Genomic DNA, 16,912 nt, shown 5'->3' with positions numbered 1-16,912 from the left:
AATAATAATAATAAAGAAAAAGGAAAAACAAGCAAACAAACAAACAAAACCAGAGCAGGCTGGTCAGGACAAACAAAGATTGGAAATAGTGGAGATGAAATAAATTAGGACTCTGGTTTTGGCAAAGAAACAGCTGAAGGAAGACAGAGGTTCAGAACAGCACTGAAAAAGTAATCAGGAAATGATTGTCTACACTTTACTACATATTACAAGAACTGGGATTTTTCCAGGGGATTCTCATGAGTTTTGAGACAGGCAAAAGGAAGCAACCCATATAACTTATATGATAATTTATTTCTGGAAGTTATTGATCATAAAATTATAATATATTCAAAAAGAAGTTCTCAGAAGATGAAATTCTTCATATTGTTCTCCATGAGAATCAATGGTCACCCTTGCTCAGGAACTTCCAATCCATTGATTAATGAATGTTGGGAAGGTGTACAAAAAAAAAAAAAAAAGTTGCTCTATGCTGGTTGTTTTCACATTTTTTCCCCTTCTAAGAGTCTCATATATACCACCACACATAGAGTGTCTGAAAGAGATATACCCTTAGTGTGATCCAGAATACCCATTTTTATGTTCAAATGAAGAAATTCTTGCGTAAAGGTAATTATGATCTCATCTGCATTCAAATATGTTGCTGTTTTCTATTTTGTGTGCTGTAGGAGTGCAGCAACATAATACATGTATGTGGAGGAATGGTTAAGTGAAATAGGACATGTTGATGTTGGGCAGTTAGGAGGCAATGGGCTAGTGAAGTACCGTACTCAACTCACATGAGTCTGGGCACGTACGCAGCTGGCTGAGAGCCAATCAGGATCAAGGACACGATGCCCTTGGGCGATTGGGAAAGTCCCTAAGGCGGGACGGTGGCTAAAAGAAGGAGGAACAAACTGAAAAGAGCGGGAAATGTTAGCCAATGCTGAGCTTAGTTTTTGCAATATGTATGAGTTGATTATGTTCAAACTAGATAAAAGGCGACTGAGCTATCCATTAAAGTTGAAGTTCATTGTTCACTCATATTGAGCGTCTGTGTCTTCCTCCCGTAGACAACAAATTGGTGCCCGAACAGGGACAGGTCTGAACGGGATTTGGACACTGCTGGCAGTGATCCTGGGCCACGTGTTCGACGGAATAAGGGAGGATCCGGTCCTGCAACGCAGCCCAGGAGGTGGAAGGGACAAGAATCCCCGCACCCGCGTCGGGAAGGTGAAAGGGACGTGGAGTCCCCGCACCCGGGAGAGGATCCCGCCGGTCACGCGTCGCTGAGGTCTGAAAGGTGAAAGGGACAGGAGTCCCCGCACCCACAGCTCGGAAGGTGGGAGGGAGTCCCCGCACCCGGGATGAGCCTATAAAGGGTCCCGCCGGAAAAGCGCCACCGAGGTCTTTGGAAAGGCTGCAACTGTATATATAAAGGTATGAAAGACAAGCGGCGTATAATTTGCTCAGATGCTTTTTAGAAAAGCGGAGTATTTTAGATATAGATTGTAGAAAAAGATTTGCCAGGGTTATTAGCATATACAGTAGCGCAGGGTTGTTTTACAAATCCTGATACAGTTTTTTGAACAAACAGAGTGGCGTAAACTTGGAGATAAATTGTTTGATGTTATTAATAATATTAAGTCTGCTAAAAAATTTATTGAAGCCTTGGAGAACAGTCACTAGCGCTTTAGCTACACATCAGGCTGAGCAGAGAGTCGCTGCTGCCGCTACAGAGCGACTGGGATTGCCGGGAAGTGCTGGAGCTGGGCATTGCCCACTGCCGCCTTCGGAGAGAATGATAACGCTGCCTTGGGGCTACGGGGCAATGGGAGCCTCCCCACCCCCCTCAGTCACCGCCACGAGCAGCGCTGCGCTTGGAGTTCACCGTGTGGCGAGTCGGCACAGAGCAGAGGGACGGACATCAGGACCCTGCAGCTTGTCTGACGTAACCATGGAAGCAGCGGTGGCTGTGCTGCTTCTCTCTGGCATGTTTTTGATCTGTGGAGACCGTGCATGGCAAGGAGTACCAGCCAATGCTTTTGGAGGACCGTGTTACCTAGGGCGACTCACACTTTTCGCTCCAGATTTACACTCGTGGCAGAACTCGACAAGGAGCAGAAGAATTAAACGAGAACTAAAAACTCTGGGTTCTGACTGTAATGATGATGTAGAATTGTGGGGTCCAGCAGAAAGATTCTTTGTTTCTTTGGTGCCTGGTGTGGGAACTGCACACGCTTTGACTAACATTAATAAGCTTGCTTGTAGGGCTGTTAAACAATCAAATGTAACAACACAAGTTCTTTCTGAAATGTCACAAGATATGGAGAGTCTAAGACATGCTGTATTGCAAAATAGGGCCGCTATTGATTTCTTGTTGCTGGCTCAGGGACATGGGTGTGAAGATGTAGAAGGAATGTGCTGCTTTTATCTTTCTGACCATGGTTAGTCAATTCACGACCAGTTGAAACGGTTAAGGGATCATACACAAGAAATTGTAGTACAAGATAGTTGGTTTGAAGGTTGGCTTAAATCTGTTTTTGGGAACATGGGTGGATGGGTTTTCTTAGTTAAAGAGGGACTTCGCTTTCTACTTATAATTATATCGATTATAGTTGCTGCACGTATAATCCTTAACTGCCTAACTAAGAAACTAGAGCAACTCACAGAGAAGGTATTTGTAGCGCAAAATAAAAACGGGGGAATTGTGGAGGAATGGTTAAGTGAAATAGGACATGTTGATGTTGGGCAGTTAGGAGGCAATGGGCTAGTGAAGTACCGTACTCAACTCACATGAGTCTGGGCACGTACGCAGCTGGCTGAGAGCCAATCAGGATCAAGGACACGATGCCCTTGGGCGATTGGGAAAGTCCCTAAGGCGGGACGGTGGCTAAAAGAAGGAGGAACAAACTGAAAAGAGCGGGAAATGTTAGCCAATGCTGAGCTTAGTTTTTGCAATATGTATGAGTTGATTATGTTCAAACTAGATAAAAGGCGACTGAGCTATCCATTAAAGTTGAAGTTCATTGTTCACTCATATTGAGCGTCTGTGTCTTCCTCCCGTAGACAACACATGTAGTTCCCCCATGCAGTTGACAGAGCCTGGCTGGGGTAGAGGCCAAAACCAAGAAATGATTTCCACCTAGGAACTGACAGTCACCATTATATGTTGCTCTGAAAGCAAAGCTGGTAGATCTAATTTTATGTCTTGTAACATGAATATACATTTAGAAGTGCAAACACACAGTAATTTTGCATGCGTACAAATCTTTGCATATCGACTAGGGAGAAGCAAAGAAAAATATCCAAATGCCATGTGATAAATGTTATTTATATTGATTATCAATTCATTTAGTATGGTGAGTAAGAAGATGATACAATAATCTACCAAAAAAAAAAAAAAAAAGTAGACAGTGTTGGCAGAGACCAGGTTCTGGTTTGCAACAGGCTTCTAGTCAACTCTCTTTTTCTCAGAGGGAGGGAATAAATTCATCATCACTGACTGCAAAAGCCTAGCATGGCTGCTGTTATTCTTACTAGAACAGAAATAGTGACAGTGAAAAACATTGGTTCCTGCTGAGGTAGTTACTTCAAATTTGATCTGAGTCCTTACTCCCCTCTAACTCACCTTACCTGGCACTATGTTAACCTTCCAGCAGGCTTAGGAGGGTGAGTTCTGCTGCTGCTGCTGTGTAGGAAAAAAAGGGAGTGACTACACTGAGTGTGGCTGGGGTAGGACTGAGCTGCTGCTGTCAGCTGCTGTACTGGAGATGAAGGGAAAGTCTGCACCATTGAAAGAAAGGAGGGATTTGGATGTTGGTGAAGAATGAAGAGCAATGGTGAGATTTGGATGAGAGCAAGGATCCTAAACACCATACTTGTACCTGGGAGCTGCTGAGTTTGGGTCACATTTCCCTGAACAGAGAATGCAAGTTTCGGTTTTCTTTCAGCTGTGCATCTGAAACTCTACTGTGCTGGTTTCTAGCGTGGGCAACTAGGTTGAAATGGATGCGATTGGATTTGTGTAAAGAATTTATCCATTCTTTCAAATGACAGAATTTCCAATATATCTAACTTAAACTGAAAACTAAATATGTACTGCTCTTATTTGTACTTTAAAGGAAAAAGAAAAATCTAGTAAGTATCATAGAGAATTAGAACATGATTCAACAACTGTCCCTACCCTACCCAAAATTTGGCACAGGGTAGTCTTATGTAGTGATGGTTAAATGAACTCAATGACAAAGAACTAAGAAGCATTTTTATCATATAATGGAGGAAAAAAATAACAAAGGTGCTTCAGAGTAGAAAAGGTTATATCTTCATAAATATTGTCTGACTTCTCTGATGATTTGAGAATGTTCCTGATTTGTAATGGGACTCTTACACTTTAGTCTAGAATCTGGTTTGCTCAAGTGTAACTAACCCTAATGCCAGTTGTTCATGTTTTTTGTTTGTTTGTTTTTGAGGTAAATCTTGCTCTTTATACAATTCTTCTCATATTTCCTTTGAGCTAAGTATGATCTAGCCTTTAATCATAAGCATGCTAGCTTTTCAGCTACAAAAAAAAGTCATAGTGACTTAATATAAATTTTGTTTTTCTGAATTTCGTACATATTGGTGAATCATACAAGCAATTAAACAGCACCTGACTGCTTCTAAGCAAAAATGCTCTATTGCAGATGAAAGCAAATTTCACATTTCTTTATGTTTAATTTTTACCCTTGAAAAAAAAAAAAAAAAAAAGGACAACTGCAAGGTTAAAAGGTTTAACACATTTTCTTTCACAAATTTATCAAACTGTTAGCTTTAATTACCCATAAAAATAGCAAAATCTGTACCAAAATCAGACTACAGTACATTTGCATAAATTAGCAATTAGAAGTTCCTTTTTTTTTTTTTTTTTTTTTTTTTTTTTATAATTGAGACAAGCTTAAAACATGCCTTGTAGCAGGGATTAACAAAAGGACTTTTAACTGTGAAGACCAAATTTAGCTTTCTGTCAATGACCTAAAATAGTTTCTCATAATTTAAATAATTCCTACAAAACAAAAAAGGCAGAGAAAAAAAGGAGAAATTACATTGACTTTAATTTCCTTGAGTCTCTAAGGACCCAGATCTAGTTTAGGTTACTAGAGAAATTAATTAGACTATCTTAGCATACTCCCCAGTGGAGAGTAACTCTCCTGTACCACTTAGAAAATACTTAGTTCAAAGAAAGGCAGGTATGAATGCTTTCTGAAGCTGAATCACTTCTCAAATTTCCCAGGAGAGTTAACCTCAAAACTGGCCTGATTGGTAGCTCTAAAGAGTAAATTTATTTTCATCCTTTTACAACCTTCCAATTTTGAATAATTGCAGTTGAAAATTATTTTGTGTCATGTTCTATTTGGACTAAGATCTCATTAAAATTATACTTCTGCCTTTTGGGACGGCAACACATTTCATGCTGAAGCTCAACAGGTGCTTTTTGTATTTCTCAGAGGAAAGTTTGCATATATCCCCTGAACTCTGTACTGAACTATGTAGAGTCAAAATCGTTTAAGCTGCATGTCTCTGCATACACTGTGGGAAATGCATTAACAAAAATTCATGAGATACTTAAACCCAGGACATGCTGTAAATCTAATGAAGTCAATGCATTATCAGCCTGGCTTCTGGATCAGAAAAGTTTGAAGCAATGAATCTGAATTTACCTGAATGAAGTCTCTAGCATAATTGATATTCATCCATAATAAACATCATACAACATTACAGTACAACTGTAGTGTGTTACAACTGTAATATGTGCACCAACCTGGGATGGTTGCCAGGGATGGCAAACATAAGAATGCTTTCTGAATTTCAGAAACTGTGTATTTACTACATTGTCAAAGAAAGAAGGACCCTAAAAATTTCTGTGAAAATTTCTTCTTCTTTTCAAAGAATTATAGAATGGCTTGGGTTGAAAGGGACCTCAGAGATCACCCAGTTCCAACCCCCTTGCCATGGGCAGAGATGCCACACACTAGATCAGGCTGCTCAGGGCCCCATCCAAACTGGCCTTGAACACCTCCAGGGATGGGGCATCCACAGCCTCTCTGGGCAACCAGTTCCAGTGCCTCTGAGTGAAGAATTTCCTCATAATCTTTAATCTAAATCTCCACTCTTTTAGTTTAAAACCATTCTCCCTTGCCCTATCATTATCTCATTGAGCAAAGAGTCCTCCATCTTTTTTTAAGTCCCCTTTAAGTACTGAAAGGCCACAGTGAGTTCACCCCAGAACCTTCTCTTCATTAGCCTGAACAGTCCCAGATCTCTCAGCCTTTCTTTGTAGAGAATTTCCTAAAACTTCCCAAAAGTAGGGGGGTAAACCAAAACCCAACATACCAACATACTATAGTGACTGCTTTCTACCTACCTTTCTGCTGTAGCAAGATTTGGTTTGTTTGGTTTGATATGTTGAGGATTTTTTTAATGTTTGTTCGTTGTAGTTTTTTTTTTTTTGTTTTTTTTTTTTTCAAGAAGTTTCCAAGAGAAACTAGATTTTTCATCCAAAAGTCTTAACAATAAAACTTTTGCATTGAAAAAGTATTCATTTCCATGTGGGAAAGAAAATCCAGAGAATCTTCAATGTCTTTTATGGTTTCCTTTTTTGCTCTCGATATGACCTGATAAAGCTGAAACAAGAACATACAAAAGGAAAGATACATTAATTTAATTTCATAGAATCGTTAAAGTTGGAAAAGACCTCCAAGACAATCTGGTCCAACAATCCCCGTATCACCAATATCACCCACTAAACCATGTCCCTAAGCACCACATCCTACATTTCCTAAAACACCCCCAGAGTGACTCTACCACCTCCCTTGGCAACCCGTTCCAATGCCTAACTGTTCTTTCTGAGAAGAAATGTCTCCTAATTTCAAACCTAAACATCCCCTGGTGCAACTTGAGGCCATTCCCTCTAGTCTTATTGCTAGTCATCTGTAAGAAGAGGCTGACCCCCAGCTCCCCACAACTTCCTTTCAGGTAGTTGTAGAGAGCAGTAAAGTCTCCCCTGAGCCTCCTCTTCTCCAGACTAAACAACCCCAGTTCCCTCAGGTGCTCCTCACAGGACTTGTGATCCAGGCCCTTCACAAGCCTTGTAGTCTTTCTCTGGATATGCTCCAGGGCCTCGATGTCTTTCTTGTAATGAGGGGCCCAAAGCTGAACACAGTACTTGAGGTGTGGCCACACCAGAGCAGAGTACAAGGGGATGATCACCCCCCTGATCCTGCTGACTACACTATTCCTGATACAAGCCAGGATGCTGTCAGTCTTTTTGGCCACCTGGGCACACTGCTGGCTCATGTTCAGGCAAGCGTCAACCAACACTCTCATATCCTTTTCCTCTGCACAGCTTTCCAGCCACTCTGCCCCAAGCCTGTAGCATTTCATGGGGTTGTTGTGGCCAAAGTGCAGGAACTGGCAATTAGCCTCATCCTACCAGCCTCTTCCCATTGATCACATGTCCAGATCCCTCTGCAGGACCTTCCTACCCTCCAGCAGATTGACGCTTCCCCTCAACTTGGTGTCATCTGCAAACTTACTGAGGGTGCACTTAATTCCCTCATCCAAATCATCAATAAAGATATGAAAGAGGATGGCCCCAACACCGACCCCTGGGGAATTCCACTTGTGACTGGTCGCCAGCTGGATTTCACTCTGTTCACCATCAGTCTCTGGACCCGGTCATCCAGCCAGTTTTTAACCCAGCAAAATGTGTAATTGTCCAAGCCATGGGCTGCTAGCTTCTCCAGGAGAATGCTGTGGGAGACTGTGTCAAAAACCTTGCTGAAGCCTAGGTAGACTACATCAACAGCCTTTCCCTCATCCACCTGGCAGGATACCTGGTCATAGAAGCAGATGAGGTTGGTGAGGCAGGACTTTCATGAACACACGCTGGCTGGACCTGATTCCCAGGCTGTTCTGCACATCTGGTGTGATTGCATTCAAGATGACCTCTTCCATCACCTTTCCTGGCACTGAGGTCAGGATGACTGGCCCGTAGCTCCCCAGGTCCTCCTTATTACCCTTCTTATAGATGGCCATCACATTAACAAGTCTCCAGTCATCTGGGACCTCTCTGGGTGACCATAACTGCTGATAGATGATGGACAGCAGCTATGATTGGAACCCTAATTGAAGTTCTTATCCTCAAATTGGAGGTTTCTAAATGTCAGATTTATACTTCTGGTGAGGTGGGACTATGTCATTTATTGTGTGCTAACTGACTGTCAACAAGGCTTGTTGCTTTGTTTGTCAAGAAAAGAGGTGGAGGGGTGGGGCCAAAGTTCAGTACATGGCTTCACTTGAACAACTCTGAACTGTGAGTCTTCCACCTCATTTCAAACATCATTTAATTTCTATAGTTGCTGGGCCTCATACATGCTGAGTGTTCAACTGCAAACATCCAACATCTATCCTGTGTTTTATTTGCAAGACAAACATGTCAATAAACTACATGTTAATTAACTCACATTCCTGAATGTCAGTTAATTCATGTTTCTGCTGAAGCCCGGTCCCAGCAACGTTCTACTGACTTACAGTAACTCAGTATTTCAGTGGCTCCATTAGGCAACATATCACCAGCAGGTGAAGAGATGTGATCCTGCTGCTCTTCTCAGCACTGGTGAGGCCACACCTGGAGTACTGTGTTCAGTTCTTGTCTCCCAGTACAAGAGATCTGGACATGTTGGAAAGAAACCAATGGAGAGTCATGAAGATGATGAAGGGACTGGAGCATCTCTCCTATGAAGAGAGGCTGGGAGAGCTGGGACAGTTCCACTTGGAGAAGAAGAGGCTTAGGGAGGATCTTATCAATGTTTAGGGATTGAAGGTAAGGTGCAAAGAAAACAGAGCCAGGCTATTTTCAGTGGTGCCCAGGGACAGAACAAAAGGCAATGGGCATGAACTAGAACACAAGAGGTTCCTTCTAAATATCAGGGATTACTTTGCTGTGAGGGTGACAAGGCACTAAATAGGTTGCCCAGAGAGGATTTGGAGTCTCCACCCTTGGAGATGCTCCGTAGCTAGCTGGATATGGCCCTGGGCAACTTGTTTTCCTTTAAGGAATTAAAAGAAAATTCTTCCAAACACAAGGACAGGGACAAGATTGAGGGGATTATCTATCAGTGTCTAGAATGAATATAATGTGTATCATTTGAGACAATTTATTTAAACATTGTGTGCAGGGGATTATAGTTACTATAGCAACCAAAAGTGTGCTGATTAATTAAATATTATGTAGTATAAATCTCAAATAGGAATTCTCTTATTACAAGACCTACCCATGCTATATTTCACTGAGGTAAAATGGAGAGGATAGGTGCAATCATGAGCTTTTAGACATTCTGCCCTAAGAGTGCCTTTCTCTACCTTCATGATCATGCTATACATTACCTAAAGAAGAATATATATAATCCAAAGCCACTGAACTGTAAATATTTAAAAGAGTTGGAAACAAAACAAAACAAAACAAACATAACCTGATTTTTACAGATACAGAGAATAATTGATCTGTTAATAACATCTCCCTCTTTTTTAAACTCTCATTGTGTTAATGATTTTGGTTTAGCATGTTTTTTTGAACAGCATCAGAATCAAAGTATGAGTGATTCAAATACACAATTATATGTTCTTCATACAAAGTATATGTTGCGTACAAATTGTTATACTATAAAACAGATCATAGTCATATAGAAATCAACAATTTTGTTGTCTTACATAGGTCTATGTTCTCTGTACATCATTGTCTAATTTTTCTTTCTGCATCCATTTCGGATAATGAAATTAGGTCAAACTCTCTTCTAAGTTAGAAAAAAAAAACATTTCAATTTCAATATCAGTTATTTCTGCTGTAATAGGGAATTTGGTCAGCTTTCACAGCCCATAGAGCTCTAATCTAATGCGTGTGAAGACTGCATGAACATACAGTTGTGATATGGTCAATTTTCCTTGTAGGGAACAGGAACTTCAGGGACTGCCTAAAAAGGTAACAAAAGCTTTTCATCCCACACAAATCTGTGTGTCTTTATATGCTAAAATCTGTAACACACTGCCAAATTTATAATGCCAAACTCCAAACTATATCAGTATGAGAATTTCTGCATTTGCAGTTGCTGATTTTTTAATGTTTTAATTAAATGCAAAACAGTATATGCACTGGTTTTATAATCTGTACTATAGAGACAAATATTTCAACATGTGATTATGCATTTGCATGAACTAAGAAACAAAGGAAACAATTTAAATTCTATTTTATAACTTGAATGATTCAAGAGGTTAAACAATCCCCCCACAATCACTGAGAGCTCTCTTCACATCAGTATTGCAACAGATGTATTGCTTGTCCTGTAGATAATCTGTGCCTAACAGTTCACAGCTTCAAAGTTGCCTTATCTATCATAGCTGTGATGTTTCTACAAGGCTGGCATGTATCAGATAAGCCTGCAATGAGGGACAAGCCTAAAGGAAGTGTTAAAAGGTGGAGTTCCTTGAATGAGTGGAAAGATTCACATTTTAGAAAAAAGATTCTACAGTGCTAACAAAATGAAATGTCACTTTTAGGCTAAATTCACTCTATCATGAATGTGAACTTGAACATTGATGAACGGGAAGGGAAATGGGTAAAAGCATACAAGACATTCATAGACAGGATGAGGAAAGGCAGAAAGGATGAATGAAGTGTTTATGAAGTCTTTCATTCCTAAGGTGATTTAGGCGTGCTTGATCTTTTTACCTATGTGGAAATTATGATTTTGACTTGACCCTGATGCTTTTGCATTGTGGATGTGACTTGGCTTGGAAATTCAAATGCACTGAGGTGCTACCAAATACTGTTTAAATACAGACTTTTGAGTTTTTTAATGGTGGCAGACTGGAACATACCTTGTGCTCCCTAGTTTGCATGGAGCACCGGAGATTCATTTCATATGATTCTGCTTCTCCTTGTCTGACCTTATGATCTATTTGTTTGTTTTTGAAATTTTCTCTCCTGTTTCCCTACTCTGCCAAACTACAGTTATTGCGGTGTGTCAATCCATCAGTGCAGCAGTTCTGTGGAGGCAGTTCTTCCCATAAGTTAGCAACAAACACATGAAGAAAAATATTGCCAATTGTTTGGATTTGACAGAATGAGCTTCTTCACTTGTAAGACCGATACACTGTTGTCAAATTTTTTTTTGGATCACTCATCAAATACCTGTTTGATGTCCTGATATTTACCTGACATGTTCATCTCTGAATTACTATGAAATAGTATACATAAAAATGCACACAAACATACACACTCATAAACAAGCATACAGATGTAAAAAGCAAGAAAAGACCTTCCACAGTCTGATGCAATAACTGGCACCAATTTATTGTTATTTGTTTTACAAAAGCACGATTCTCATAGCTTCTAAACTTATAGACAAAGGTGGGCAGTAGGTTAGGAAAAGAGGAGGAAAACAGAGAAAAAAGAAAAGAAAAGAAAAGAAAAGAAAAGAAAAGAAAAGAAAAGAAAAGAAAAGAAAAGAAAAGAAAAGAAAAGAAAAGAAAAGAAAAGAAAAGAAAAGAAAAGAAAAGAAAAGAAAAGAAAAGAAAAGAAAAGAAAAGAAAAGAAAAGAAAGAAAAGAAAAAGTATGTAATATTTGAGACCTTGACTTCTTACTACCATTACTGCATCAGTGTCCTCTTTCCTCGTGACTATTTATTTTTCAAAATAGAATAAATGAATTAAACTTACCATGCAAAATGAAGGACATCAAATCAGTTTGGGGGATGTTGTGGAGAGAGTTCCTCAGCTAAAGGTTCTTTAGCTATTATTCTCTAATGGACACATCTCTTCTCAAAAATGGACAAAGTAGTTTATTAAATACTTCATAAGAATCAGACTTACTAAAGAGACTCTTAGATGGTTGCAGAACAGCTTTTGAAAGTTTGCAGCACTTCCTTTATAAGCAGATCCCTACTGCCTGGTTTTCAGTTATGCTGCCTAATCATGTTAGCAGCAAATACTTTAATCTTCCTTGAAGGGCTGTAAACAAATTGCCTTTCTAACAGACATAGCCACAATTGAGATCCACTTAAATGCTCTACAGAAACATATTTTGTTTTGAAGTAGTTGACACCATGACAATCCTGGTCACTCGGAGATAGAGAAGGACATCTTTGCATTCTCAGCCTGAAGTTCAGTATCTGTCTTAGCTCTGTCTCCTGCTGATCACACTATTCTGTCATGATGGTTTTAAAATATGCTTTCCATCTCCAGAGAGCCTTCAATCTGCTGGACACATTGTTGGTGAATGCTGCACTTCAAGAGAAAGCACTAAGAACTAGTGGCAGCATGTGGTAGGTGTGGAGATTTCAATGGTAACAGCATGCACTAAATACAGGAAGCTAATTCTAAAAGGCAGCATGATCCACTTTTCCTTTGAAAGTTATTCTGAAATATTTCAGAAAGACTCTAAAAATGTAAAGGCTAACTTCCTTAATATTGGTAAGATATAATTTATAATAGATGCTGCAAACACTTCAGAAATTGAAAAGTGTAATGCTTTTGTTTCTCTGCAGAGTACTTATTTCAGATTACTCCTTGGTAAGAACTTGGCCTTTTAACTGACAACTTTATTCAAAGAGATTTTCTTATTTAAAATGAGAGCAACTACCAATTTTTATGTTCCATCACAAAGAAAGAAGACAATGAGTAGTAATGACTAATCACGTAACTTAATAGATGTCTAACACTTAGGTCTAAACTTAAGAGAAACTAGTTTTTTGGCCCATTGTAGCTTTTATCATAGTCTATTGGAGAGAGAAAGACATTTCTAGTGGCTAGTTTTCAATAATCATGTGTGGCTCCTGCACTAAGCACACTTTTGGAAGAATCTCTCTCTGACTGCATGCTCTGAAATGGCAACACTGAAGAACCAGCTTGCAAATTATGGCCAATAGATGGGTAATACTGTCTTAGCTTATAAAAAATACTCCAGGCAGAGTTCACAGGCAAGGAAACAAGCAGTACTGTATGTTCACTGGAACACATATCTACTGTGCTCCCTTCAATCAATTCCATACTTCAGCTCACTCCCAAATTTCCTGGAATTAACCCTTCCACACTCCAGAGTGGCCGGCACTCTTTGTGCATGGGCACTAAACAGTTTGCTGTGGGTCTCAGTTAGATAACATCGTGCCACGACATTACATTTATTACAGATTTGTATATGAGGGTTCATCCAGCATTTTATTCTGTGCATATAAAACCAAAGAAAAGCAAAAGATGGAAATCCTATGGTTGTTTGTGTAATGCACAGTAAATGCACACTGTTGAGTTCATTATTGTACACTGTATAATAAGTACACAAACCTAGAATCCTAGAATCCTAGAAACATAGAATAGTTTGGGTTGGAAGGGACCTTAAAGATCAGCTAATTTCTTCCCCCGCTGTCTCCCCTTCCCTCTCTCCCCCTCCTGATGGACACTGCTGATGCACACTCAGAATGACACTTTCACTTTACACCACATACATGGTAATCAAGAGCCCTTATGAAGAATTTGCCTTATTGAGGAAACCATTTTCATTGCTAACATTTTATTGCTTTCGTATGTCTAAATACAATTATTATGTGATCTTCTAGATCATCTACAGATAACCAGCCTTCTTTACTGCATGTTGGTAGAGACATTCAAATACAAAAAACTAAACCCCTTCCAAATAACAAGCATCTTGTTTTGTGAATATCATCCTTAAATCAGAGTTATAGTTGCCTAAATCAGGGAAATGTCTGTAGTATGTTGTCATTTTCCCCTTTTCTCTTTTCTCTGTTAATCTATAAGCAGGTGCTTTGTATACTACAGTAGAAGAGTTCAATAAAATGAGATTCAATCCTTATGGTAGTTCAAGACATGCTAGCACCAAGTTGCAAAAAAACTTCTGCAGGAATGCATACATATCCACGTGAGGTGTATTAAATATAAATTCTATTTATTATAAAAATAAATGATTAAAAATAAATATGTTTGGGTGCAATATATTCTGATTGCACCCAAAATCCATTGGCAGTGAAGAACAGGTAGAATAGGCAAATCAAAATTAAACTTTCAAATAAATAGGATGAAGTATCTTAAGTCTCTGAAAAAGTTCCTGGATTTTTTTCTCCTTGTGGACTTTCATACAGTATATAAGACCCCTTTAAGCATCTAATTGGATGTTTTTTAACAGAAATGTTAATAAAATACGTAGAAAACACCAAAACACCAGAAACCACATGCTAAAACCTGTGTTTTTTTTTAACTTTGCTTGTGACATATTTGCAGGAAGAAAAAAGATTTTATTACAAATATGCATCTGTAATAAGTAGCATGAAGAGAAGTCGCCTTTAACCTGTCAACAGATGAAGGCTTCCTTTTGGGAGTGAAAAGTAAGCAATATGCCTGGCATCTTGATTTTGCTAATAAATCAGTGGAATAAAATAGTTTTGCACATGTACCTTGTGCAAGCATGTGTGATTCTCTCCTGGTAGCAACACTACTCAGTCTTCCACACCCACTGATTTCAACTGAACTGTGAACAGAAGCAAGAGATAAAATCAATGGAGGAGATGACAATATAAGCCAGCAGTTCTACCCCAGTGCATAGGTTGTAGAATGAGTTGAGTCTGCCGAACAACCAGTGTACAAGGAGCAGTCTCATGGGGTGATGTGAAGAGGAAGAATAACCTGGAAGTCAACTTCTTTAGATACTTCTCTTTGTTGTGATTAACCTTTAGTCATTATTTGTATAGCTATTTTGTTTTAAACCAATGCAGCATTCAGCAAAGCTATATATCACACTGTTGGATCGGGCACATAGTTTTTAAATTTACATGGGAAAATTGTGTAAGGGAGAGAAAAAGAGAAAGTATCTAGTTGTGTAAAGTAATACAGAGGACGTAGGTATGAAACTGGACACCAGCTGCTTTATTCCTGGTGCCATGAGGTGAGTAGTGTCATGGTTTCTGGCCACGCTAAAATTTCAGGCTACAGGGAATAGCTATTGTCCAATGAAAACACGAAAAGCAGCCCTAAACTGGTATTGGGAAATTGTTTCTATAGCATTTGGATTTATTTTGTTGATCTTGTTAGTTTGTGATAAGCAATACTTTTGACCTTCTGAATGTCATCTTTCCTGCTATCATTTTATTTTTGGCACAGGAGTAGGACAGTAAGTTCTAATAGCACAGGGATTTAGGCTATTCTTGTGAAATGGCTCTGCATATATGCTTAGAATACCTGACAATCAACTAGTTCAGGCATTAAGAGTATAATTAATTTAGGCACCTTTCCACAGCGTCTTGAAGACAGAAATTCCAGAGTAAAGCAAAGATAACAGAGATGTTAGAAACAATGCATATCTGTAATTCAACCTGTTGATATTTCCTAAATTAAATACAAAGAGCTTCAAAGAAGCCCCTCTCTCTCACTTCCGTATCTGTCTCAGGCTCTACATCACCTTACTAAACTATCCCTTATTTTCTTGACATGTTTTAATATCACCTTTTTTTGTTTTTGTTTTTGTTTTTGTTTTTGTTTTTGTTTTTGTTTTTGTTTTTGTTTTTGTTTTTTGACAGTAAATAACCAATTCTTTCCACTTCCATTTCCGGAGCAAATTTCAGATTTCAGATCTTTTATATATAACTTTTTATATATAACTTTTTTTTTTTTTTTTTTTTTTTTTTTTTTTAAATCAGATCTTAATTCCTGGACCTTTACCTCTCAAAAGCAACTACCTCTCTGAAACCCCACTTCTGTACAGCCAGATTCTGGCATTTAGTGGTTCCTTTGTTGAATGTATCTTTGTGGTAGTTTCACACTGAAAGACAGCTAAGCTCCACCATGCTGCTCTCTCACTTTTCTCAAAAGAACAGGGGGAGAAAATATGATGAAAAAAGGCTCATCAGTTGAGGTAAGGACAAGGAGATCACTCACCAATTACTGTCATGGAAGCACAAACTCACCAGAAGGGAGATTTCATGCAATTTATTTCCTAGCGATAACACATTAGAGCAGCAAGAACTAAAAGCAAACAGAAAACACTTTTCCTCTCATCTATCCACTTCTACTACCTCCCCCTGAGTGGCACAGGGGAATGGGGATGGGGGCTGCAGTCAGTCAAAAATGCTTCATCTCTGCTGCTCCTTCCTCATCACTCTCTTCCCCTCCTCCAGCACAGGATCCCTCCCATGGGATGCAGTCCTTCCCAAAATGATCCTACATAGGCTTGCCACAGACTGCAGTTCTACAAGAATTGTTCCAGTATGGCTCCACACCACAGGGTGCAGCCTTTCAGGAATGGACTGCTCCAGTATGCATGCCCCACTGGTGGCAGCTCCCTCCAGAGCACCTACGCCACCATAGGCTCCTCTCCATGGGCTGCAGTTGTGGTCCAGAGTCTGCTCCTGTACAGGCTCACCATGGGCTGCAGCTCTTTTAGGCCACATCCACCTGCTCCACCAGGGGCCTCTCCACAGGCTGCAGGGGAACTGCTGCTGCATGCCTGGAGCACCTACTCCACTTCTGACCTTGGTGTCTGCAGGGTTGTTTTTCTCCCATTTTCTCATCTCTCCCAGCTGCTATGGTACAGCATTTTTTTCCTTTCTTAAATGCGCTCTCATAGAGGCACAACTAGCATCGCTCTTTTGCTTCGCTCTGGCCAGTGATGTGTCCCTTTTGAAGTCATCTGGAACTGGCTTTTATCTGACACGGGGCAGCTTCTGGATTCTTCTCACAGAATGCCTCCCCTGCAGTCCCCAGCTACCAAAACCTTGCCACAAAAACCTAATACAGCCTTTTCAATTAAGGTAAGTAAGCAGACATTTCATATGCACACCAACTTTATTTCCTTTCTCTCTGTTCCAAAATCTGAACCATATTCCACCTGCATGC

At 39.6% G+C, this 16,912-nt stretch overlaps 1 long non-coding RNA gene across 1 annotated transcript; it reads left to right on the top strand.

The window, feature by feature from the left end:
- Positions 1-1,020: 1,020 nt before the first annotated feature.
- On the top strand, positions 1,021-2,679 carry LOC311432039. Its single transcript, XR_014689795.1, has 2 exons — positions 1,021-1,419; positions 2,598-2,679. It is a non-coding gene; the product is annotated as an uncharacterized lncRNA (long non-coding RNA).
- Positions 2,680-16,912: the final 14,233 nt, after the last annotated feature.

This window comes from Aythya ferina (genome assembly GCF_964211825.1).
Source record: "Aythya ferina genome assembly, chromosome: 2".
Lineage (NCBI taxonomy): Eukaryota > Metazoa > Chordata > Aves > Anseriformes > Anatidae > Aythya > Aythya ferina.
The sequence above is the reverse complement of the archived record's forward strand: the minus strand, read 5'-3'. Positions and strand labels throughout refer to the sequence as shown.